The sequence below is a fragment of the Muscardinus avellanarius genome (genome assembly GCF_963383645.1).
Source record: "Muscardinus avellanarius genome assembly, chromosome: 16".
Lineage (NCBI taxonomy): Eukaryota > Metazoa > Chordata > Mammalia > Rodentia > Gliridae > Muscardinus > Muscardinus avellanarius.
The window spans coordinates 4,922,401-4,946,404 of NC_137802.1; the positions used below are offsets into that span (position 1 = coordinate 4,922,401).

General features: G+C 48.2%; 1 pseudogene across 1 annotated transcript; it reads left to right on the plus strand.

The window, feature by feature from the left end:
• Positions 1-991: 991 nt before the first annotated feature.
• On the plus strand, positions 992-22,333 carry LOC308275564 (MKI67 FHA domain-interacting nucleolar phosphoprotein-like; annotated as a pseudogene). Its single transcript has 6 exons — positions 992-1,419; positions 1,683-2,090; positions 14,991-15,076; positions 21,036-21,142; positions 21,282-21,360; positions 22,294-22,333. The product of its transcript is annotated as an MKI67 FHA domain-interacting nucleolar phosphoprotein-like (transcript).
• The last annotated feature ends 1,671 nt before the right edge of the window (positions 22,334-24,004 follow it).

Sequence of the window (24,004 nt, forward strand, 5' to 3'; positions counted from 1 at the left end):
CTTGTAATCCCCACACTTGGGAGGCTGAGACAGGAGGATTACACAGGTTCGAAGCCAGCCTCAGCTACTTAGTGAGGCTTTCAGCAACTTAGTGAGACCCTGTTTCCAAATAAAATATAAAATAGGTCTGGGAGTATAGCCTGGAGGTAGAAAGCCTCTGGGTTCCACCTTCAGTAGCACCAAAAAAAAAATTTTTTTTAAACATAAAAATTTTAAACTAATTAAAAATAGGGCCAAGTGTGGAACTCCAAGGTAGGAGGAATAAGCCAGGAGGAATAAACTCAAGAGCTGTATTGTTTAGTGTGACTTGAGCGAGTACTCATGTATTATGTTCTTGAAAATCCCTAATATAGAGCCGGGCGTGGTGGCGCACGCTTATAATCCCAGCATTCGGGAGGCTGAGACCAGAGGATCGCGGTTCACGGACAGCCTCAGCTACTTAGTGAGGCCCTCTGCAACTCACTGAGACCCTGTTTCAAACTAAGGAATAAAAAATAGGGCTGAGGGTATAGCTCCGAGGTCAAATACCCCTGGGTTCCATCCCCAGAACCACGGGGGGAAAAATAAAATCACTAAGATAATAAATATTAGGCATTCTTACAACAAAAATGAGTTCTAGGAGGAAATTTATAATTACTTTGACTTAGCCATTTGACAAGGAATATACATTCCAAAATGCACAATAAATATTTATAATTTTTATGTATTAGATTTTTAAAAATTAAATCTCTCAATTCTCTAATAGAGGTTCTAGAGATTGAGAAGCAACATAGTCAGTTTTGAATATTTACAAGCTGGGCACAGTGGCTCACACTTGTAATCTCCCCCCTCTTGGGAGGCTGAGAGAGGAGAATTGTGCTGGTTTGAAGCCAGCCTCAGCTACTTAGTGAGGCTCTTAGAAACTTAGCGAGACCGTTTTCAAATAAAATATAAAATAGGTCTAAGAGTATAGCCTGGACGTAGAAAGCCTCTGGATTCCACCCCGAGTACAAAAAAAAAAAAAAAAAAATTAGGCTTCAGGCGCACAGCCATGTGGAGCCGAAGCATGGCGGTGCTCACTGGCCCAGCGGGGCCGGCTCTGTCTCTGAACCCAAAGCAGGATGAGCAGTTTCGAAAGGAGGTGTTGCAAGTGCACCAGCGCGTTCTTCAGCAAAAGAAGCAAGAAAAACTTACCCCTGGAGTAATTTATGTAGGCCACTTACCTCCAACACTTCATGAAACCCAGATCAAGGCGTATTTTTGCCAGTTTGGAGCTATTAAAACACTCAGACTATCCAGAAATAAAAGAACTGGAAATAGCAGAGCTTTGCCTTTGTGCAGTTTGAGTCTGAGGATGTGACCAAGATAGTTGCTGAAACAATGAACAACTACCTCTTTGGTGAAAGACTCTTGGTGTGTCATTTCATGCCACCAGAAAAGGTACATAAGGAACTTTTAATTTATTTTTATTTTATTTATTTATTTATTTATTTATTTATTTATTGTGGTACTGGAGGTGAAACCCAGAGGCTTTCTACCTCCAGGCAATACTCCCAGACCTATTTTCTATTTTATTTGGAAACAAGGTCTCACTAAGTTGCTGAGAGCCTCACGAAGTAGCTGAGGCTGGCTTCGAACCTGTGCGATCCTCCTGTCTCAGCCTCCCAAGTGCAGGGATTACAAGCGTGCGCCACCACGCCTGGTTCCATAAGGAACTTTTTAAAGGCTGGAATACTCCCTTACATCCAGCAGTGAAACGGTATAATCACAAACGGACATTGATACAAAAGATATGGATGGAAGAGCGATTCAAAAAGAAAGAAAAATTACTCCGGAGGAAATTAGCTAAAAAAGGAATCAATTATGACTTTCCTTCATTGGTTTTACCTAGTAAGAATAAAAGAGGTTTCAGACATACCTGCTAAGAAGACAAAGATTTCAAAGAAGAGAAAGATTTCAAGACACTCCCGAGAAATCTGTGGATAGCCAGGGTCCCACACCAGTTTTGCACACCAACATATTTGGAGAAAAGAAAGTCTGAAGTGGCTGAAAGGAATGATGATAACGATGATGAAATAGTTTTCAAACAGCCCAAATTCAGCATAAAAGAAGTACAGAAGACAGCAACTACTGAAAGTTTAGAGAAAACTCTAAGGCAAGGCAAAAGCAGAAAAGACAAAGCAAGGAACCATCGGAAATCCTGAATGCGTAGTGTGTGTCACGCCTTTAAACACAGTGTGCCGGTGTCATCATAAGGACTGATGGTACTTTACTAGTGCCGTGAGGTGTCACTGTGAATGAACTCTGGGGAAGAGGCCTGCTGTTGACTGCCCTGAATGAAATAAAGGATGCAGGGCAGCCTGCAGTGTCTGGGCATATGCTACCTTTGTCCTAGTTTCTTGTTTCTTTTCCATTCACTGCAGGCTTAAAGAACTAAACTACAGCCTTTTTTAAATCACCACTGAAGCCGAGCATGGTGGCGCACACTTGTAATCCCAGCACTTGGGAGGCTGAGACCGGAGGATCGCGCAGGTTCGAAGCCAGCCTCAGCTACTTAGAGGCTCTCAGCAACTTAGTGAGACCCTGTTTCCAAATAAAGTATAAAATAGGTCCTGGGAGTATAGCCCGGAGGTAGAAAAGCCCCTGGGTTCCACAACCAAAAAAAAACTTACAAAATCACCACTGAATAAAGTTCACCAGGCCTCCTTGACCCATCCATCAGTATGGTGGTCATGCTCATGAAACCACAAGGGTGTTTTAGATTTCCACTGAGGTGACTGAAACTGGAAGTAAGGAGGTAGTTTAGGATACAAATTCCTTTCTGTATTTACATGTTATTACAAATTTAGAAATGTCTTTAAAAAAATTATGTGCAGCTGGGCATGGGAGCCCATGCTTGTAATCCCAGTACTTGGGAGGCTGATACAGATGATCGCAGATTTGCCCCCAGCCTCAGCTGCAAAGTGAGGCCCTCTGCAACTTAGTGAGACTCTGTTTCAAAATAACAGAAAAAAAATAGGGCTGGGGGCATAGCTCAGAGGTAGAAAGTCCCTGGTTTCAAAACACTGGGACTGGAAAAAGGTGGACGTCAGGCAGCTCAGAGGATCTTCATACTGTCACCAAGCTTGAAGTAAAGGCCCTGGCGCTATTGAAGGCAAAAAAGGCAAGCTGCTTTATTTGCCAGGCATTAAAACACAAAAGGATGAGCCAGACATGGAGGGGCAGGCTTGTCATCCCCAAGCTTGGGAGGCGGAGACAGGAGGATCATGCAGGTTCGAAGCCAGCTGCGTGCGCTGGCTTCAGAAACCCTGTTTCCAAATTAAAAAATATAAAATGGGTCTGGGAGTGTAGCCCGGAGGTAGAAGGGCTTCCAGGAACCCCAGTACCACCAAAAAATAAATAAAACACAAAAGGAAGGCGTTCACTTAGTAGTTTACTGGGTGGAAAGAAGCAAGAACTAGGTTAAGAAGAGTGGTCATGCTAATTAGAAACTTACTGTAATTATGTTAGTTATAGTTCAGTTATTATTGAAAATAGCAGTCTGTATAGAATGGAATGATTCTGGGCTAGATGAGTACACAGTTCTAATAAGTTTGATTATTCATTGGTCAAGAAGAAGCATGTTCAGGTTAATACAGTTAGGAATTTAGTAGTTTCTAAATTGCGTTGTCATTGATTGCCTTCAGCTCCCAGGAGCCAGGTGTGATGAAACAGTACATCCAGTAGTGACGTTGCCTGCACTGAGGTGCTGCGTGGAAAAGCTGGCTGTCTTTGTTTTTGGGGTGTCTTTGCATGTGGTACTGGGGATCGAACCCAGGCCTTGTGCACAGTCCAGCCCACCACCTCTAAGCTGCATCCCTAGCCTGAAAATGTTTCTTCTACATTGGTTTGTAGGAAATGTTACATTAATTATGGAAACTTTCAGGGTTGAGAGATGCTGGGGGCACTAAGAGGGAGCTGCTCAAGTCAGTGGGGAACTAGGCGGCGTTTGTGTTGTCCACACAAACCATCCACCAGAAAACACACTCAGGGAAAAAGCCTTACTTGTGCCAGGAGTGTGGGAAAGGCTTCTAAGAGGACACACTTAGCAGGGAATACAATCCTGCGCAGCGACTGTGGCCTGGACTTCAGGACAGCGCAGACCTCATCTCCCACCAGCCTAGTGTTTGCATTTAGCCTCTGCGCATCCTCCGGTGCACTTTAAATCATCTGTGGAGTCCTCGAAATACTTAATGCAATGGAAATAGTTGTTCAACTGTATTGCTTAGGGAATAATGACAGGCCAAAAAAAAAAGGAAAAAGTCTATACATGTTGAGTCCGGATGCTATTGTTTTCAGCAAAACGATATTTTTCATCCAAGGTCCGTTGAGTGAGTGGATGCAGAATCCAGGCTCTCAGAGGGCCGACCGCCCTGATGATGGCGCCCAGCCTCAAGGAGGCACAAAGCGGGGTGCCTCGTCCCTCCACCCCCGGAAGAAGCGCCTTCTGGAGACATTTGGCATGACCTCCTCCACTTCCCCAGGTTACTTGATCTCTCTTTACCTGCAGCCGGTCCCATGACTGAATCAGAGAAGCTGCAAGTTCCTAGGACACCACAGAGGTCCCCAGTTCTTGGGCACCCCTTGACCTCTCTGCTGACAAGAAGCCGCAGCTGAGGCAGGACAAAGGGTGGCTTCCCGGGGCAAAAGGCAGGAGAATCTATTGTCAGGATCAGAGGGCTGAGACAGGAGGATCGGGGTTTATGAATAGCTTCATCTACTTAGGTCCTTTACAACTCAGTGAGCCCCTGTTTCCAATGAAAGAATATAAAATAGGGCTGGGGTTTTAGCTCAGAGATAGAATGCTCCCGGGTTCCATCCCCAGTATCGAATTAAAAAAATATATTGTTGAATGATGGCACCCCTAAGCATCTCCTTGTGAGGTGTCTGAGTGACCTGGGACCTCTGCTACCCTCCTCCCCACTGCAATGGATTCCTGCTATCGAGACACCCAGAAGCCCATAGAGTTTTCTTTACAGTGAAAACAAATATTTGACCCACATTCAGGGGATTCAGTGTGGAGGCGAGGCAAAGCCTTCCAAGAGGAAGAAAAAGTAATCAATAAGCTTAAGTACTGCCCCTCCCACAGATTTTTTTTTTTTTTTTTTTTTTGTGGTCCTGGGGATGGAACCCAGGGGCATCTACCTCTGGGCTATGCCTCAACCGATTTTTTTTTTTTTTTTTTTTGGTGGTACTGGGGGTGGGACCCAGAGGCTTTCTACCTCCGGGCTGTACTCCCAGACCTTTTGTATATTTTATTTGGAAACAGGGTCTCACTAAGTTGCTGAGAGCCTCACTCAGTAGCTGAGGCTGGCTTTGATCCTGTGCAATCCTCCTGTCTCAGCCTCCCAAGTGCTGGGATTACAAGCGTGCGCCACCACACCTGGCTCTGCAAATAATATTTTGTTCTCAGGCCTGGAAGATGCAACTTAGTCCTCAGTCCCTCTATCAGCCTGGTCCTCCTGGCTCATCAGTGTTCAGAGAAGCAGACCCAGGCTCAGAAAGGCCAGGGTCATAGCCAGGCATGGTGGCGCACGCTTGTAATTCCCATGATTGGGAGGTGGAGACAGGAGGATCGCGCAGGTTTGAAGCCAGCTGTGCTGGCTTAAGAGACCCTGTTTCCAAATTTTAAAAAAAGTATAAAAATAGGTCTGGGAGTGTAGCCCGGAGGTAGAAGGGTTTCCAGAAACCCCAGTACCACTAAAAAGAAAAGAAAAAAAAAAGGCCAAGGTCAATCCCAGGACTCAGAGCTCTAGGTGGCCAGGGGCCATTTTGCAATAGATGGCAGCTTGCCTTCCCATGATCCTCACCTCGTGGGTGCTGGTGATGGCCTAGAAGGTGCTTGGACATCCGGGCTTGTGGGGGCTCAGGCTTGTAATCCCAGCATTTAGGAGGCTAAGACAAGAGGATTGTGGTTCTAGGACAGCCTCAGCTACTACTTAGTGAGGCCCTTGGCAACTCAGTGAGACCCTGTTTCAAAAATAAAGAATAAAGCCAGGTGTGGTGGCGCACACTTGTAGTCCCCAGGATTTGGGAGGTTAAGAAAGGAGGACTGTGCAGGTTCAAAACCAGCCTCAGCTACTTAGTGAGGTCCTTTGCAACTCAGTGAGACCCTGTGTCAAAATGAAGAATAAAACCGGGCACGATCGCACTTGCTTGTAATCCCAGTGCTTGGGAGGCTAAGACAGGAGGATCGCATAAGTTCAAAGCCACGCTCAGCTACTTAGTGAGACCCTGTCTCCCAATAAAGTATAAAATAGGTCTGGGAGGCCGAGCATGGTGGCACACGCTTGTAATTCCCATGCTTAGGAGGCTGAGACAGGAGGATCACACAGTTCCAAAGCCAGCTTCAGCTACTTAGTGAGGCTCTCAGCAACTTAGTGAGACCCTGTTTCCAAATAAAATATAAAATAGGTCTGGGAGTATAGCCTGGAAGTAGAAAGCCCCTGGGTTCCACTCCCAGTACCACAAAAAAATAAAATAGGTCTGGGAGTATAGCCCAGAGGTAGAAAAGCCCCTAGGTTTGACCCTCAGTACAACAAAAAAAAAATAAAATAAAATAAATAAAGAATAAAAGAAATAGGGCTGGGGATGTAGGTCCACAGTAGAATGCCCCTGGTTTTCATCCCCGGTACCCCCCAAAAAACTAAAACAAAAATAGGGCTGGGGACAGAACTCAGAAGTAGAAAGCTCCTGGGTTTCATCCCCAGGACCTCCTAAAAAAAATAAAAAATAAAAAGAAGGTGCTGGGGATGACGTCAGGCAGCCTTGAGCCTACGTGGGTCAGCATGACCCAGGTGACCTCCAGGCAGTGGTTCCCAATGTTCAAAATGGAGAAGTGGAAGGGACAAGCGTGAGGAACCACAGGTCAGCTGCCCAAATAGAGGTGGGAACTCCCTGGATGAAGAGCTAAATCACCTCCATGAAACCCAGCCAGGCATCCCACTCCACAGAGGAGAAAACAGAGGCTCACCTGCCGTGAGGCTCCTGTGTGAGGACTTCCAGGACATTGCCCTCCAGGCTGCTGAAATGGCTCCTCTGGAACACGGAGCAGCCCAGGGAGGCCCCAGCTCCTGCCCTCAGGACTCCTGTGTGTGTCTTGAGACAGCCAGTGACAGAGGTGGAAAGAGGACAAGAGGGCCCTGAGCTCGTCGGTCCCCACAGCCCTCCTGGAGCTGCGCATGCGTGAAACTTGGAGAGGGCTTGGAGGATAGCCAGGCCCTGCCACCTGGATGCCCGGCAGGGAGTACAAATGTGTGAGGAAGGGGTCCCAGTTTCCTTAGGCAGCAGGACTGTGGCCCCTCCATCACCAAGCTCTGCAGGGATGTGGCTCTGCAGGGATGTTGGTGTCTGGCCCAGGATCCTCTGGGTCCCCTCTGCGATCCTCCCTCCCATTTCAGCCTCCCAAATACTGGGATGACAAGCATGCACCACCATGCCCAGCTGACAATTCCATATATATATATGTGTGTGTGTGTGTGTGTGTGTGTGTGTGTGTGTGTGTGGTACTGGTACTGGGGGTGGAACCCAGAGGCTTTTCTACCTCCAGGCTATACTCCCAGACCTATTTTATACTTTATTTGGAAACAGGGTCTCACTAAGTTGCTGAGAACCTCACTAAGTAGCTGAGGCTGGCTTCGAACCTGTGCGATCCTCCTGTCTCAGCCTTCCAAGTGCTGGAATTACAAGCGTGCGCCACCATGCCTGGCTTTTATTTATATTTTTAAATTTTTATTTATTTATATATTTTTTGTGGGTCCGGGGATGAAACCTAGGGGCATTTGACCTCTCAGCTACGATCCCGTCCCTATTTTTTATTCTTTATTTTGAGACAGGGTCTCAATAAGTTGCAGAGAGCCTCACTAAGTAGCTGAGGCTGTCTGTGTACCGCCATCCTCTGGTCTCAGCCTCTCGAATGCTGGGATTACAAGCCTGTGCCACCACGCCCAGCTCCATTTATTTTTTTATTTTTATTTTTATTTTTGAAGATTGAAAGAAGTTTATTAAAAGATAGAAATACAGAAAATAGAAATACAGCACCATGCCTAAATGGCATGGGGGGGGTGACTCGAAATGAATACACCCTCCATTTATTTTTATTTTTTTGAGGGTTTGGGGATGGAACCCAGGGGCATTCGACCTCTGAGCTACACCCCCTGCCCTATTTTTTTATTATTTATTCTGAAACCAGGTCTCACTGAGTTGCAGAGAGCCTAAGTAGCTGAGGCTGTCCACCTACCGCGATCCTCCAGGTCTCAGCCTCCTGAATGCTGGGATGACAAGCGTGCACCACCACGCCCGGTACAATGCCTTTTAAATATAATTCATCCTTTGCTCATTTTATAATCTCCTGCCCAATGAGAGGGATTAGGGAGATGGCGGTGACTACAGTCACAGTAGTAACCGCAGCCGCCGAAAAGGACATGCATTTCTCAGAGAAGCCCTGGACATCAGATTTTGGTTTAATATCTGAGCGGGACAACTTAAGGAGACATTTCCAGCCGTGATTTCCTACCTAGAATACAGGAGAGAGTGTATAATGGCAGAATTAGAAGCAAGATGACAAGGAGGCACCCGCCAGGCAAGAAAAGCGATTTTTGGATGAACATCCCAGAAGAGATTAGGGAAAAGATGGCTTCAGCCACATATGCCAGGGAACTCTTAACAACATACCTTGTAAGAACAATGATCCGGGCGTGGTGGAGGGAGCCCAGAACCTGGCAGGAAGCCCAGCCATACGTCGCGGGGAACTTAGTGCACCTGGCCACTGCACTCCTATGCTGCGCCGGGGGCCAGGATGTGCTTGGAACAGCAGATCCTGCTCTGTGTGGTGAGGTGAGGCTGTGGGCCTCCACTCATGGAGGGGAGATAAAATTCATTGCTGCTGAGTGCTCGATCTCACAACCTCTTCAAAACACACATACTGTCTTCTCTTATTAAAAATATCGTAGCCGGGCGTGGTGGCGCACGCTTGTAATCCCCGCACTTGGGAGGCAGAGACAGGAGGATCGCGCAGGTTCAAAGCCAGCCGTGTGCGCTGGCTTAGGAGACCCTGTTTCCAAATAAAAATGTAAAAATAGGTCTGGGAGTGTAGCCCTGAGGTAGAAGGGCTTCCAGGAACCACAGTGCCACCAAAAAAGTTGATATATATATAATTGCTAGGCTTGGTGGCGCAAGCTTGTAATCCTAGCATTTGGGAGGCTGAGACAGGAGGATCATGGTTCACGGACAGCCTCAGCTACTTAGTGAGACCCTGTTTCAAAATAAAGAATAAAAATTGGGAAGAGGGTGTAGCTCAGAGGTCAAATTCCTCTGGGTTCCATCCCCAGACCCGCAAAAAATAAAAATAAATATAAATATCGGAGAGGGGCCAAGATGGTGGCAGTGGCAGCCAGAATTCAGGAGATGCAGACAAATCCTAACCATTCCACCTTGAATTTTTGGGGAAAAAAAATCTCTGGGAAGGTGGACTGCTCCCATCACACATGCTTAAGAATTCTGGATTTCATAACAAGGAAGGAAGGAGCTCAGTGGAGAACCAGGAGGAAGGTGGCTGCGGCAGAGGCTAGTATTTTGGAGAGGCAGAGATCCGACCCAATCGGTGGCAGTGATGGCGGGAGCAGCAGCAGTGGAGGCTAGTATTTGGGAGAGGCAGAGATCTGACCCAATCCACCTTGATATTTTGAAGAAATTGCCCCAAAGGTAGATTGCTACTGCCGCACATGCTCAGGAATTCTGGACAACATGCTGTGTGGGAAAAATGTTTGGGAGAGAATTGACAGGGGCAGCGGCAATGGGAGTGGCCAGTATTCAGGAGAGGTAGAGATCTGATTTAACCCACCTTGAGCTTTTGAAAAAATCGCCCCAAAGGTAGAATGCTCATGCTCGGGAGTTTGAGACAACATACTTTGTGAATAAGGTGCTCCAAAGAGAACCAAGATGGCTGTGGCAGCAGCAGTGGCGGTCAGTATTTGGTAGAAGCAGAGACCCAATCCAACCCGCCTTAAAATTTTAAAGAAATGCCGGGCATGGTGGCGCACGCTTGTAATCCCCATGCTTGGGAGGCAGAGACAGGAGGATCGTGAAGCCAGCTGTGCTAGCTTAGGAGACCCTGTTTCCAAATAAAAATATAAAAATAGGTCTGGGAGTGTAGCCTGGAGGTAGAAGGGTTTCCAGAAATGCCAGTACCACCAAAATAAATAAATAAATAAATAAATAAATAAATAAATAAATAAATAAATATCCTCAGAGGTAGCCTGCTACTGCCACACATGCTCGGGAGTTCTGGAAGTCTTACTGTGGGGGAGAGGTGTTCAGGAGAGATCCAAGATGGTGGTGGCAGAAACGGCAGTGGTGGTGACCGGTATTTGGAGAGGCAGACAGATTCACAATCCACCTTGATCTTTTTAGGAAATCTCCCCCAAAGTAGACTGCTCCTCCCACAAAAGCTAGGGAATTCTGGACAACATGCCAAGTGGTAAAAGGGTTTGGGGGTATCAGAGGGAGCCCCACACAGCTGGGATGAGCTTCCATGCTGCGTGTTCTGGGAGTTATCAGCCCTCATGGGCACCACGCTCCTCTGCACAGTGGGAGACCAGGGTGCATGTGGAACAGCAGAGCCTGCTCTCCGAAGTGAAGCTGTGGACCTCTGCCTTTGGAGGGAAGACAAAATTCATTGCCACTAGGTATTTGGGGTCCCAGCTTTTGCAAAAGACATGTACTGCTTTCTCATATTTAAAAAAAATGGATGAACCCCAGGCGTGGTGGCGCATGATTGTAATCTCCGCACTTGGGAGGCAGAGACAGGAGGATCGCACAGGTTCGAAGCCAGCCTTACTGGCTTAGGAGACCCTGTTTCCAAACAAAAATATATTAAATAAACAGGTCTGGTTTCCAGGAACCCCAGTACCACCAAAAAAAAAAAAAAAAAAAGGAAGAAAAAAAAGAAAACATCTGTAAATGACCTGCTCATAGTGACAGAGACTGTAACCCATAAACAGCAAGGCGACTGCCAGGCCGTTTGAGGCCAGGAAAGGAGCCTGCCATGCCATGAGACCTTTGCTGGGGCCAGCAAGGCCAGGATAGAACCCTGCCTTGCCGGGCGTGGTGGCGCACACTTGTAATCCCCGCACTTGGGAGGCAGAGACAAGAGGATCGCACAGGTTCGAAGCCAGCCACGTGGGCTGGTTTAGGAGACCCTGTTTCCAAATAAAAATGTAAAAATAGGTCTGGGAGTGTAGCCCGGAAGTAGAAGGGCTTCCAGGAACCCCAGTACCACCAAAAAAGAAAAAAAAAAAGAAAGAACCCTGCCTTAAGGTAAGGCCAATGCTGGGGCCAGTGAGGCCGGGACCAGAGCCTGCCGGAAGGAAAGGCTGGTGCTGGGGCCTCCAAGGCCGGGATCAGAGCCTGCCAAGGGGTGAGGCCGGTGCCTGGGCCAGTGAGGCCGGGATTGGAGCCTGCCATGAGGCAAGGCTGGGATTGAAGCCTGTCGTGAGGCAAGGCCAGTGTCGGAGCCTCTGAGGCCTAGACTGGAGCCTGCACAGGGGTGAGGCCAGTGCCGAGGCCAGTGAAGGCAGGATCAGAGCCTGCCATGAGGCAAGGCCAGGGGTGGGGCCTTGAAGGCCGGGATTGTAGCCTGCCAAGGGGTGAGGCTGGTGCCGGGGCTAGGGAGGCCGGTATCAGAGCCTTCTGTGAGGCCAGGCCAGTGCCAAGGCCTCCATGGCCAGGATCATAGTCTGCCGAGGGGTGAGGCCCATGCCAGGGCCAGTGAGGCTAGGATTGGAGCCTGCTGTGAGGCAAGGCTGGTGTTGGGGCCTCTGAGGCCAGGACAGGAGCCTGCCAAGGGGTGAGGCCAGTGCTGAGGACAGTGAAGGCAATATCGGAGCCTGCTGTGAGGCAAGGCCAGTGTCCGGGCCTCCAAGGCCAGGATCAGAGCCTGCCTATGGGTGAGGTTGGTGCTGGGGCTAGGGAGGCCAGGATTTGAGCCTGCCGTAAGGCCAGGCGGGTTCCTGGGCCTCCGAAGCTGGGATCAGCCTACCAAGGGGTGAGGCTGGTGCCGGGGCCAGTGAGGCCAGGATTGGACCCTGCCATGAGGCAAGGCTGGTGCTGGGGCCTCTGAGGCCGGGATTGGAGCCTGCTGAGGGGTGAGGCCAGTGTTGGGGTCAGCAAGGCCAGGATCAGACCCTGGCATGAGGCAAGGCCAGGACTGGGGCCTCTGAAGCCGAGATCAGAGCCTGCCAAGGGGTGAGGCCAGTGCCAGTACCAGCAAGGCCAGGATTGGAGCCTGCCGTGAGGCAAGGCCGGTGCTGGGGCCTCCGAGGCCAGGATTGGAGCCTGCCAAGGGGTGAGGCTGGTGCTGGGGCCAGCGAGGCTGGGATCAGAGCCTGCCATGAGGTAAGACCGTTGCTGGAGCCAGCGAGGCCAAGCTCAGTGCCTGCCGGGTGGCCGGGCCGGTGCCGGGGCCTCCCAGAGTGGGATCGGAACTTACAATGCAGCATACACAGAGAAATATCCCAGAAAATTAAAAATCAGATGCCTTCCCTAATATGCAAAAACTAGGAAGAAATGGGTAATAGGAGGAAATCCAGTTGAAGAAAGGGCCCTGTGGAAGAGCAATTAAGGTGACCAATCAGAGGGAATGGAATGGGGGAAGATGGAATCTCTTTAAAGCACATAATGTATATAAACAAATACATCAAAGTTGATCACTGGATCAAGCATAGGATCGAGGGAGGGGAGAGAATGGGATGGAGATCAGATAAAAGCTAATTGAATGATGTGTGCTTGTATACCCTTACCAATCTTGTATTCCATTGAGAAGTTTGACTACAATGCACCAATAAAAATATTTTTAAAAAAAGAATCTCCTGCCCAGTGGCATAAAGTGCATGTTCGGTGTTGTTCAACCATGATCAATGTCCACTTCCAGAACATTCTCCCCAGTCCTCTATCCAGGAGCTGTCCCTCCTCTGAGTCCCTGGCCACCACTCACTGTCTGTCCCAGTGATTTACCTGTTCTAGATTTTCCATATGAGCACAATCAGATTTCTGTTTGGCCACCCTTTGTGGGAGAGGATTGATGAAGGCTGGGTTGTTATTAGGGGAACTGTTAGACCTGTCACCGTTAATATTTAAGACAAAGCCCCACAATGAATATTCTCAGAAAAGGACAGTTGGAACTGCTTTTCTGTGACACGTGTCAGGAACCACAACAGACATGACAGGTTCCTTCTGTTAGCAAAATAACAAAAAAGAATAATCTGGAAAGTTGGAAAGACAACCACAGCTGGCAGTTTGTTTCTTCCAATCCACCTGGACACAGGCCCCAGAACCTCAGGAGCCAATTCTCTTACACAGAAGGGACCCTCTTGGTGAGAAAATACTAGATGTCAGGCACCACTACACCTGGCTCTAATGTGAATATATTTAATTATATAAAGATTAATAACACTAGGCATGGTAGCGCATGCTTGTCATCCCCGCGCTTGGGAGGCTGAGACAGGAGGATTGCACAGGATCAAAGCCAGCCTCAGCTACTGAGTGAGGCTCTCAGCAACTTAGTGAGACCCTGTTTCCAAATAAAATATAAAATAGGTCTGGGAGTATAGACTGGAGATAGAAAAGCCCCTGGGATCCACCCCCAGTACCACAAACAAAAAATTAATATCATAGTCAACCCTAGTCATTTTTTACTGACCTATTGAATAAAGTACCTAGTGTTTATTCCTAAAAATGTTTTTTTTAGCACTGAAGATTTTTTAGCACTGAATGCCCACGGGCATTCTATCTCTAAGCTGAACTCCCAGCATATATCTATATCTACATATCATCATATCTATATATAGATATAAACAAAACATATATATTTATATCTATATGTCTATATATAGATATAAACAAAACAAAATATATATGTTTTTCTTTTGTGGTACTGGGCATGGAACCCATGGGCTTTTCTACATCTGGGCTATATACTCCCAGACCTATTTTATACTTTATTTTGAAACAGGATCTCACTAAGTTGCTGAGAACCTAAGTAGCCAAGGCTGGCTTTGAACCTTGCGATCTTCCTATCTCAGCCTCCCAAGCACTGGGGTTACAAGCATGAGCAACCACACCCAGCTTCCCAGCATATTTTTAAATATATATATATATATATATATATATATATATATATATTTTTTTTTTTTTTTTTTTTTTTTTTGCGGGTCTGGGGGTAGAACCCAAATGCATTGGACCTCCGAGCTACACCCCTGCCCAGTTTTTTATTCTTTATTTTGAAACAGGGTCTCATCGAGTTGTGGAGGGCCTCACTAAGTAGTTGAGGCTGTCCGCGAACCATGATCCTCTGGTCTCAGCCTCCCAAGTGCTGGGATTACAAGTGTGCGCCACCATGCCCGGCTTGACTAATACACTTTTTATTTACTTATTTTTTGCAGGTCTGGGGATGGAACCCAGAGGCATTTGACCTCTGAGCTACACCCCCTGCCCTATTTTTTATTCTTTATTTTGAAACCGGGTCTCACTGAGTTGCAGAGGGCCTCACTAAGTAGCTGAGGCTGTCCGCGAACCGCGATCCTCCAGGTCTCAGCCTCCTGAATGCTGGGATTACAAGCTTGTGCCACCATGCCCAGCTTGGCTAATATACTTTTAACTGTTCATTTTGAAATAGGGCCCCACTAAGTTGCAGAAGGCCTCACTAAGTCTGGCAGCAACCTGCGATCATACTACTCAGCCTCCCAAGTACTGAGATTACAACCGTGCACCACCAAACCCATCTTACTAATGGTATTTATTAAAAGCATCCACCAGAGAACACACTCGGGGTTGAAGCCATACGTGTGCTGCGAGTGCGGCAAAGGCTTCAGCTAGAAATCCCACCTCACCAGCCACCAGAGAACGCACTCAGAAGAGCAGACATATGTGTGCTGCGAGTGTGGCAAAGGCTTCAGCCAGAATTCCTTGCTCACCAGCCACCAGAAGCTGCACTGGAGAGAGAAGCCATATTGTACTGCGAGTGCAGCAAAGGCTTCGGCTGGAAGTGCAGACTCACCCACAAGTAGGTACCTCTAACGCATATATATGTACACTTCTATTTAATGCAGATATGATTTTGACATGTACGGTTTGTTATAACAGTCCATATTTAATTTTAAAAAATATCTTTTGCCCAGTCAGAAAAAAATAGTGGCAAAAGGCAGAAAAAGAGAAGTATTAGAACTCAGCCTGGTGGCTTGCCTTGCCCCGTCTCTCCTATTTCTTCAGATCTTGCTGACCCATGTTAAGAGCTGTCACTTTTACCTCGTGACACACACTGCACCTCTGAGTTCCCTGGTTTCCTTGTTCATTCCATTCTCACCCTCCATTTGATCAGCTGCTGTTCTTCCTCCTATGCACACTACACGATTCTGTCTCCTCGTCTCGTCCTGCACCTTCCTATCCTCCTGTCTTTTCTCCTATGTTTTGCCATATTTTTTCTTTCCTTTAAAGCTAAACTTAATTCAGTTCTAAGAATAAAAATAGGGCACGGGGTGTAGCTTGGAGGCCGAATGCCCCTAGGTTCCATCCCCAGACCTGAAATAAAATTAAATAAATAAATAAATAAATAAATAAAATTATAAAAACAAGCCAGGCGTGGTGGTGCATGCTTGTAATCCCCGCACTTGGGAGGCTGAGACAGGAGGATCGTGCAAGTTCAAGCCAGCCGCACTGGCTTCAGAGACCCTGTTTCCAAATAAAATATCAAGTACGTCTGGGAATGTAGCCCAGAGGTAGAAGGTCCCTGGGTTCCATCCCCAGTACCACAAAAAAAGAAAGTGAGATCTTCAGCACATCATTTGTGTTTGTTCAGGTAGCCATCAGCCTTATTTTTTATTATTATTATTATTATTATTATTATTATTATTATTATTATTATTTACTTTGGTGGTAATGGGGTTCCTGGAAGCCCTTCTACCCCTGGGCAATACTCCCAGACCTATTTTTTATATTTTTATTTGGAGTCAGGGTCTCCACACCCAGCTTATTATTTTTTTGCGCAGTACTGAAGATTGAACCCAGAGGCATATTACCTCCGAGCTACATTCCCAGCCCTATTTTATTCTTCATCTTGAAACAGGGTCTCACTAAGCTGCGGAGGACCTAAGTAGCTGAGGCTGGTTATGCACCTGGATCCTCCTATCTCAGCCTCCCAAGTACTAGGATTATAAGCATGTACCACCAGGGCCGGCATCCCTCAGCTTCTTCCCTGTAGGCACAGATATGCCAAGCTCAGCAGCTGCACAGTATACCTGATACCCAAAGTCCAAACTCATCCATACATCCATAACCCTCCCTGTATGGATGTTTTTGGGGGCTCCAGTACCTCGAACAGGTAAATCACAGGGACAAGAAGTGGATGGTGGCCAGGGGCTTGGAGGAGGGCTCCTGGACATAGGATTGGAAAGAATGTTCTGTAAGTAGAGACTGTTTGTCATGGTTGCACAATACTGAGCATGCACTTAATGCCACTGGACAGGACATTCCAAATGAGCAAAATACGAGTTATATTTAAAAGTAATTGTGAGCCGGTCATGATGGTACATGCTCGTCGTCCCAGTACTTGGGAGGCTGAGACAGGAGGATTGCAGGTTCAAAGCCAGCCTGGGCCACTTAGCCGAGGTTACTCTCAGCAACGTAGTGAGACCCTGTTTCCAAATAAGAAAGAAAATCGGGATGAAGGGTGTACCTTGGAGGTAGAAGGCCTCTGGATTCAATCCTCAGGACCACAAATAAATAAATAAATAATAAATAATTGTGAAATGTAAAAATCGTCTTATATAGAGCTGGGTGTGGTGATGCATGCTGGTGATATTAGCATTTGGGAGGCTGAGACAGGTGGATCATGATTTGAAAACACCCTAAGATATTACTACTTAGTGAGGCCCTTTGCAACTCAGTGAGACCTTGTTTCAAAATGAGGAATAAAAAATAAGGCTGGGTAGGCAGGCTTGGTGGCACATGCTTGTAATCCCATCATTTGGGAGGTTGTGACAGGAGGGTCAAAGTTCAAGGACAGCCTCACCTACTTAGCAGGACCCTTTGCAACTCAGTGAGTCCCTGTTTCAAAATAAAAAATAGGGCTGTGGGTGTGGCTCAGAGTCAGAACGGCCCTGGTTACACCCCCAGTACAACAAAAATAAAGACATACATAATAAAAATCTATCCATGCTGGGTGTGGTGGTGCACTCCTGTAATCCCAGACAGCCTCAACAAGTAGTGAGACTCATCAACCTAGTGAGGTCCTTTCCAAAATAAAAATACAGCAGGGTGGGGTGTTTCTCAGAGGACTGAAACTTGGGGTGGGAACAAGTGGCAGAGGAGAGACCACACTGGAGAAGAGCGCCTTGCCGGCTGGGATGAGGAGGACTTGGAAGGGAACTGCAGCCCAGGGCCAGTGCAGGCAGGAGGGGCGAGGAGACTTCTGGGCTCCCTCTAACGTCCCTGGATCCTGCAGGTCCTCATCCTGTTCCACCTGGCCAGCTGAGCCCTTGAGGTTGCTGAAGCAAAGGCCATTCTCTGGGGTGGCTTTTCCTCCGTGATTACAGAACAAACACTGGCCACCAGAGGGCGCTGGTGTCCACCCTGCTCTGCTGGAGCCCATGGAGCCAGAAAGAGCACCAGAGGTCATCTGGACAGTCCCCTGCCACCGAGAAAACTACTATCACTTAACTCCGAATAGAAATGCCAGGAAAAGCCGGTCGTGGTAGCACATGCTTGAAACCCCAGCATTTGGGAGGCTGAGAATGGAGAATTGCAGTTGTAGTGAAGCTCTTTGCAACTCAGTGAGACCCGGTTTCAAAATAAATTAAAAAAAAAAATAGGGCAGGAGATGTAGCTCGGAAGTCGAGTGCCCCTGGGTTCTGCCCCCCCAAAAAAAAGAAATACCAGGAGAAAAAAAATAAAGAAATCCAAGGGGAAGAAATCAGAGGGCATTGGAGCAGAAACATGCATCAACTAATTGCATTTCAACCTCTTCCGACACAACAGGGAAACAAGACTGGGGACGTAGAGACCTCTCCAAAGCAAGGGGCAGGCGCACTGTCTGTTCATAGCCTCACTCTGGCACATCCTCCCTTCTGTGTTTCTTCTTTACTTCTGTGCATGACGTGTGTGGCAGCGCCCCATGGGTTTTCTGTTAGGTTACAGGGCCCTGATGACATCGCTAGGAAGTAGGTGCTAGCGAGGCCCCCACTGTCCAGGGGACACTAGGCAGGACCTGAGATACAATGACTTCTCCAGGGTCACAGTAAGACTGAGGGAGAAGGAAGGCTTTGCCTCGCCCCCATACTGAACTCCCTGCATGGGGGTAAACAATTTATCCAAACTGAGCCAGGCGTGGTGGCTCATGCTTGTAATCCCAGCACTTGGGAGGCTGAGACAGGTTCGAAGCCAGCCTCAGCTACATAGTGAGGCTCTCACCAACTTAGTGAGACCCTTTTTCCAAATAAAGTATAAAATAGGTCTGGGAGTATAGCCCGGAGGTAGAATAGCCCCTGGGTTCCACCCCCAGTACCACCAAAAAAAAAAAAAAAAAAAAAAAAAAGTCCAATCTGTAAATAAAACTCTATGGGCTTCTGGGCTTATCCATAGCAGGCTCCATAGGCGTGGCGAATAGGATTGCACGGGGCCCCAGGCCACTCGGATACCTTACAGGGAGATGCTTAGGTGTGCCATCATTCAAAAATAATTTTTTGCTAGGTACTGTGGAGGGAACCTGGGGCATTCTATCTCTAAGCTACACCACCAGCCCTATTTTTTATTCTTTATGATCTTACTGAATTGCAAAGGGCCTCACTATGTGGCTGAGGCTGTCTGAGAACTCGAATCCTCCCATCTTAGCCTCACAAATGCTGGGATTACAAGTGTGTGCCAAGCCAGGCATGGTGGCGCACGCTTGTAATCCCAGCATTCAGAAGGCTGAGACCAGAGGATCGCGATTCACTGCCAGCTTCAGCTACTTAGTGAGGCCCTCTGTGATTGAGACCTTGTTTCAAAATAAAGAAGAAAAATAGGGCTGGGGGTGTGACTCAGAGTAAAAATACCCCTGGGTTCAATCCCCAGTACCTCAAAAATAGAAAAAATAAATAGCCAGGCATGGTGGCAAATGCTTTAATCCCAGCATTTTGCAGCCTGAAGACAGGATTGTGTTTCACAGAATGCCTTAGCTACTTAGGGAGGCCCTCTGCAACTCAGCAAGACCCTGTTTTAAAATGAAATAAAAAATATGGTTGGATAGGCAGGTGTGGCAGCATGCGTTTATAATCCCAGCACTTAGGGGGCTGTGACAGGAGGATTGCGATTCGAGGACAGCTTCAGTGACTTAGTGATGCTCTCTACAACTCAGTGAGACCCTTCTTATTTTTGTAGATCTGTGGATGGAATTCAGGGGCATTCAACCTCTCAGCTACACCCTCAGCCCTATTTTTTATTCTTTCATTTTGTGAAACAGGATCTCACTAAGTGCTGGAGGGCTTAAGTAGCTGAGTCTGGTCATGAACTGCCATACTTCAGTGTCAGCCTCCTGAATCCTGCGATTACAAGTGTGCAGCCACCAGGCCTGATAAGAGAGACACTTTTAAAATAAAGAATAAAGCTGGGTGTGGTGACGCACACTTGGAATCCCAGCACTTGGAGGCTGAGATCAGAACACCAGAGTTTGCGTTCAGCCTCAACTACTAAGCGAGGCCCTTTGCAATTGAGTGAGACCCTGTTTTAAAATTAGAAAGAATAAAAAAATAGAGCTGGGGGTGTCGCATGTAAGTAGAATGTCCCTTGGTTCCATTCCTGGCACTGCCAAAAAAAAAAAAAAAGTAAAAAAAAAGAAAGAATAAAAAACAGGGCTGGGGGTGTAGCTCAGCGGTATCGTGATTCTGGGTTCCATCCCCAGCACACCCCCCCACACACTATCTATCTATCTATCTATCTATCTATAATATATATAAATAAATGAGAGCTGGGGGTGATGGCGCACGCTTGTAATCCCTGCGCTTGGGAGGCTGAGACAGGAGGACTGTATGGGTTCGAAGCCAGCCTCAGCTACTTAGTAAGGCTCTCAGCAATTTAGCAAGACCCTGTTTCCAAATAAAATATAAAAAATGTCTGGGAGTATAGCCTGGTGATAGAAAGCCTCTGGGTTCCACCCCTAATACCACCCCCCCCCCAAAAAAATTATATATATATAATAGGTAATAGGTATCTGGAAGTGTAGCCTGGAGGTAGAAGGGTTTCTAGGAACCCCAGTACCACCAAATAAATAAATAAATAAATAAATAAATAAATAAATAAATAAATAAGAAGGACTGGAGTGTAGCTCAGATGTAGAACATCCCTGTGTTCAAACCCATAAAACAGCAAAAAGAAAATGTTAAATTACATTAGTGTGATTCTTTTTTTTTTTTTTTTTTTTTTGTCATACTGGGATGGAACCCAGGGGCTTTCTACCCCTGGGCTACACTCCTAGACCTATTTTCTATTTTATTTGGAAACAGGGTCTAAGTTGCCGAGAGCCTCACTGACTAGCTGAGGCTGGCTTTTATTTTTATTTTTTTTGTGGTACTAGGGGTGGAACCCAGAGGCTTTTTACCTTCGGGCAATACTCCCAGACCTATTTTATATTTTATTGGAAACAGGGTCTCACTAAGTTGCTGAGCGCCTCACTAAGTAGCTGAGGCTGGTTTCGAACCTGTGAGATCCTCCTGTCTCAGCCTCCCAAGCACTGGGATTACAAGCATGCGCCACCACGCCCGGCTTTGAGGCTGGCTTTGAACCTGTGATCCTCCTGTCTCAGCCTCCAAAGTGCTGGAATTACAAGTGTGCACCACCACGCCCGGCTTACTGCAATTCTTAAGAAATAAAACTGCCTCCCACCTCTCCATTTCTTCAGCAAGGACACAGTCCTCACATCTGGGGTCGGCTGCCCAAACCCAGGGAGGCCCATGGCGCCAGCCCAAATCTATGTGGCCGTGCCCTGCTGGCAGGTGGCGACTGGCCTCTCCAAAGGCCCGGGCTGCTCTGCCGCTGGGTGGGGGCAGCAGCGACTCAGGCAAGCTCTGCCCGGGCTGGGCAGCTGGCATGCCGCTACCAGGTGGCTGGTGCCCAGCGCACGGTGACTTGCACTTTCCAGTGCTTACCTAGAGATAACTGAGCCTGACAGCTCGGATCCTCCTGACTTCCGCCCCGGAAGCCACCCTTTGTCCTGACTCAGCTGCGGCTTCTTGCCACAGGTGCCCTAAGAACTGGGGACCTCTGCCATGTCCTAGGAACCTGCAGCTTCTCTGATGCAGTCACAGGGACCGGCTGCAGGTAAAGAGAGATCAAGTAACACGGGGAGGGGAAGGGGGTCGTGCCGTAACGTCTCCAGAACGTGCTGCTGACCTGGGGTGGACAAGGCACCCCACTTCATGTCTCTCTAAGGAGGGGCTCCATCATCAGGGCGGTCAGCCCTCTGGGGGTCACGGATTCTGTATCTGCTGAGTCAACAGGCCTTGGATGAAAAAATCTTATTTTAAAATCAATGACATCTGGACTCAACATGTACAGACTTTTTTTTTGCGTGTCATCATTCCCTCAGAAATACAGTTCAACAACTATTTCCATTGCATTAACTATTTAGAGGACTCCACAGATGATTTAAAGTGCACCGGAGGATGCGCAGAGGCTAAATGCAAACACTAGGCTGGTGGGAGATGAGGTCTGTGCTGTCCTGAGGTCCAGGCCACAGTCGCTGCACAGGATTGTATTCTAAGTGTGTCCTCTGGTGCTTCATGATGGCCGACTTCTGGCTGAAGCCTTCCCCACACTCCGGGCACACGTAAGGCTTTCCCCTGAGTGCGTCCTCTGGTGGATGGTGAGGTAGGACTTCAGACTGAAACCTTGCCCACACTCATGGATTCTCACTGGAGTGGGTCCTCTAATAATTGGTGAAAGTGGACCTAAGGCCAAAGCCTTTCCCACATTCACAGCACACGTGTGTCTTCTCTCCTGTGTGTGTCCTCTGGTGGCTGGTGAGGGTGGACTTCCACCTGAAGCCTTTGCCACACTCGCGGCACATGTACGGCTTCTCTCCCAAGTGCATCCTCTGGTGGTTGGTGAGGGTGGACTTCAGGCTGAAACCTCGCTCACCCTCGGGGCACACATACGGCTCTCTCCAAGTGTGTCCTCTGGTGGATGATGAGTCTGGACTTCGGGCTGAAGCCTTCACCGCACTTGAAGCACACATAACGCTTCTCTCTGTAGTGCGTCCTCTACTGGTGAGCGAGACCGGCCTTCCAGCTGAAGCCTTTCCCACACTTACAGCACACATATGGCTTCTCTACCGAGTGTGTCCTCTGGTGCATGCTTCATTTGGACTTCTTGCTGGTCGTTGTCGCACTCCCAACACACATACAGCTAATCTCTGCAGTGTGTTCTCTGGTGCCTGGTAAGCGAGGAGTTCTGGCTGAAGTTTTTGCCACACTCGTAGCACACATACGGCTTCTCTCCTGAGTGTGTCCTCTGGTGCTTGGTAAGGCAGGGCTTCTCGCCAAAGCCTTTGCCACATTCACAACACACGTGCGGCTTCTCTCCCGAGTGCGTCCTCTGGTGGCTGGTGAGGTTAGACTTCCAGCGAAAGCCTTTGCCACACTCGCAGCACACGTACGGCTTTTCTCCCGAGTGCGTCCTCTGGTGTTTGATGAGCGAGGATTTGTGACTAAAGCCTCTGTAACACTCACTGCACACATACGGCTTCTCTCCCGAGTGTGTCCTCTGGTGGAAGGTGAGGCTACACTTCCGGCTGTAGCCTTTGCCGCACTCGCAGCACACATGGGGCTTCTCTCCCGTGTGAACGCCCTGGTGGAGGATGAGTTGGGACTTCTTGAAGAAGCCTTTCCCACATTCGCAGCACACATACTGATGCTCTCCCGAGTGCTTTCTCAGGTGGATGGTGAGGGAGGACTTCTGCCTGAAGCCTTTCCCACACTCACAGCACACATACGGCTTCTCTCCTGAGTGTGTTTTCTGGTGGCTGGTGAGGTAGGACTTCTGGCTAAAGCATTTGCCACACTCGCAGCACACATATGGCTTCTCTCCCGAATGTGTCCTCTGGTGGATGATGAGGCTGGACTTCCAGCTGAAGCCTTTGCCACACTCACGGCACATGTACGGCTTCTCCCTCGAGTGCGTCCACTGGTGCCCGGCCAGGTTTCTCTTTAGAGTGAAGCCCTTCTCACACACACCGCAAACATACGGTTTCTCCCTCGAGGGTGGCCCCTGGTGACTGAACAGGCTGGTAATCTTGATGGAGCCCAATCCACACTCACCTAAGACTTCCTTCCTCTCCAGCAACCTGGCAGCATCCTCGGGGCTCCCCACCTCACCCGGGCTCGCCTCCATCCCCACCGCTCTGAGGCCATGCCGGGAGCTGACTGGTGGCCTGTGGGGCAGCTCGGGAAATGCTCCCAAAGTCCTTCCCTCAGTCGTACCAGACCAAGGCGTGGAGCCTTCTCTCTCTTGACCTTCTGCCCTGTCGCTCCAGCATCTTCCATCCAAGGTTTCTTGCTGCTGGTCCCCGGGGAGTGGGTCCCCAAGCTCGACAGGATTTTCTACACATAAGCTTGTGATGACCCAGGGACATGGATCACACTCCACATGTTGCCCCGGGGATTTCTGGCTATAAAAATCTGAAAGGCAGAAAGAACCAGGTTACAGTTCTGGCTTTATCCTGCTACAGAAAGAAAAATCCAAGTTCAAATGGAGCCTCATCTGAAGGCAAGGCTTGACCCATTCATCAAAATCCTTAAAAGTAAATCTTACTGCCGGGCGTGGTGGCGCACGCTTGTATTCCCCGCGCTTGGGAGGCAGAGACAGGAGGATCGCGCAGGTTCGAAGCCGGCCGCACGCACTGGCTTAGGAGACCCTGTTTCCAAATAAAAATGTAAAAATGGGTTTGGGAGTGTAGCCCGGAGGT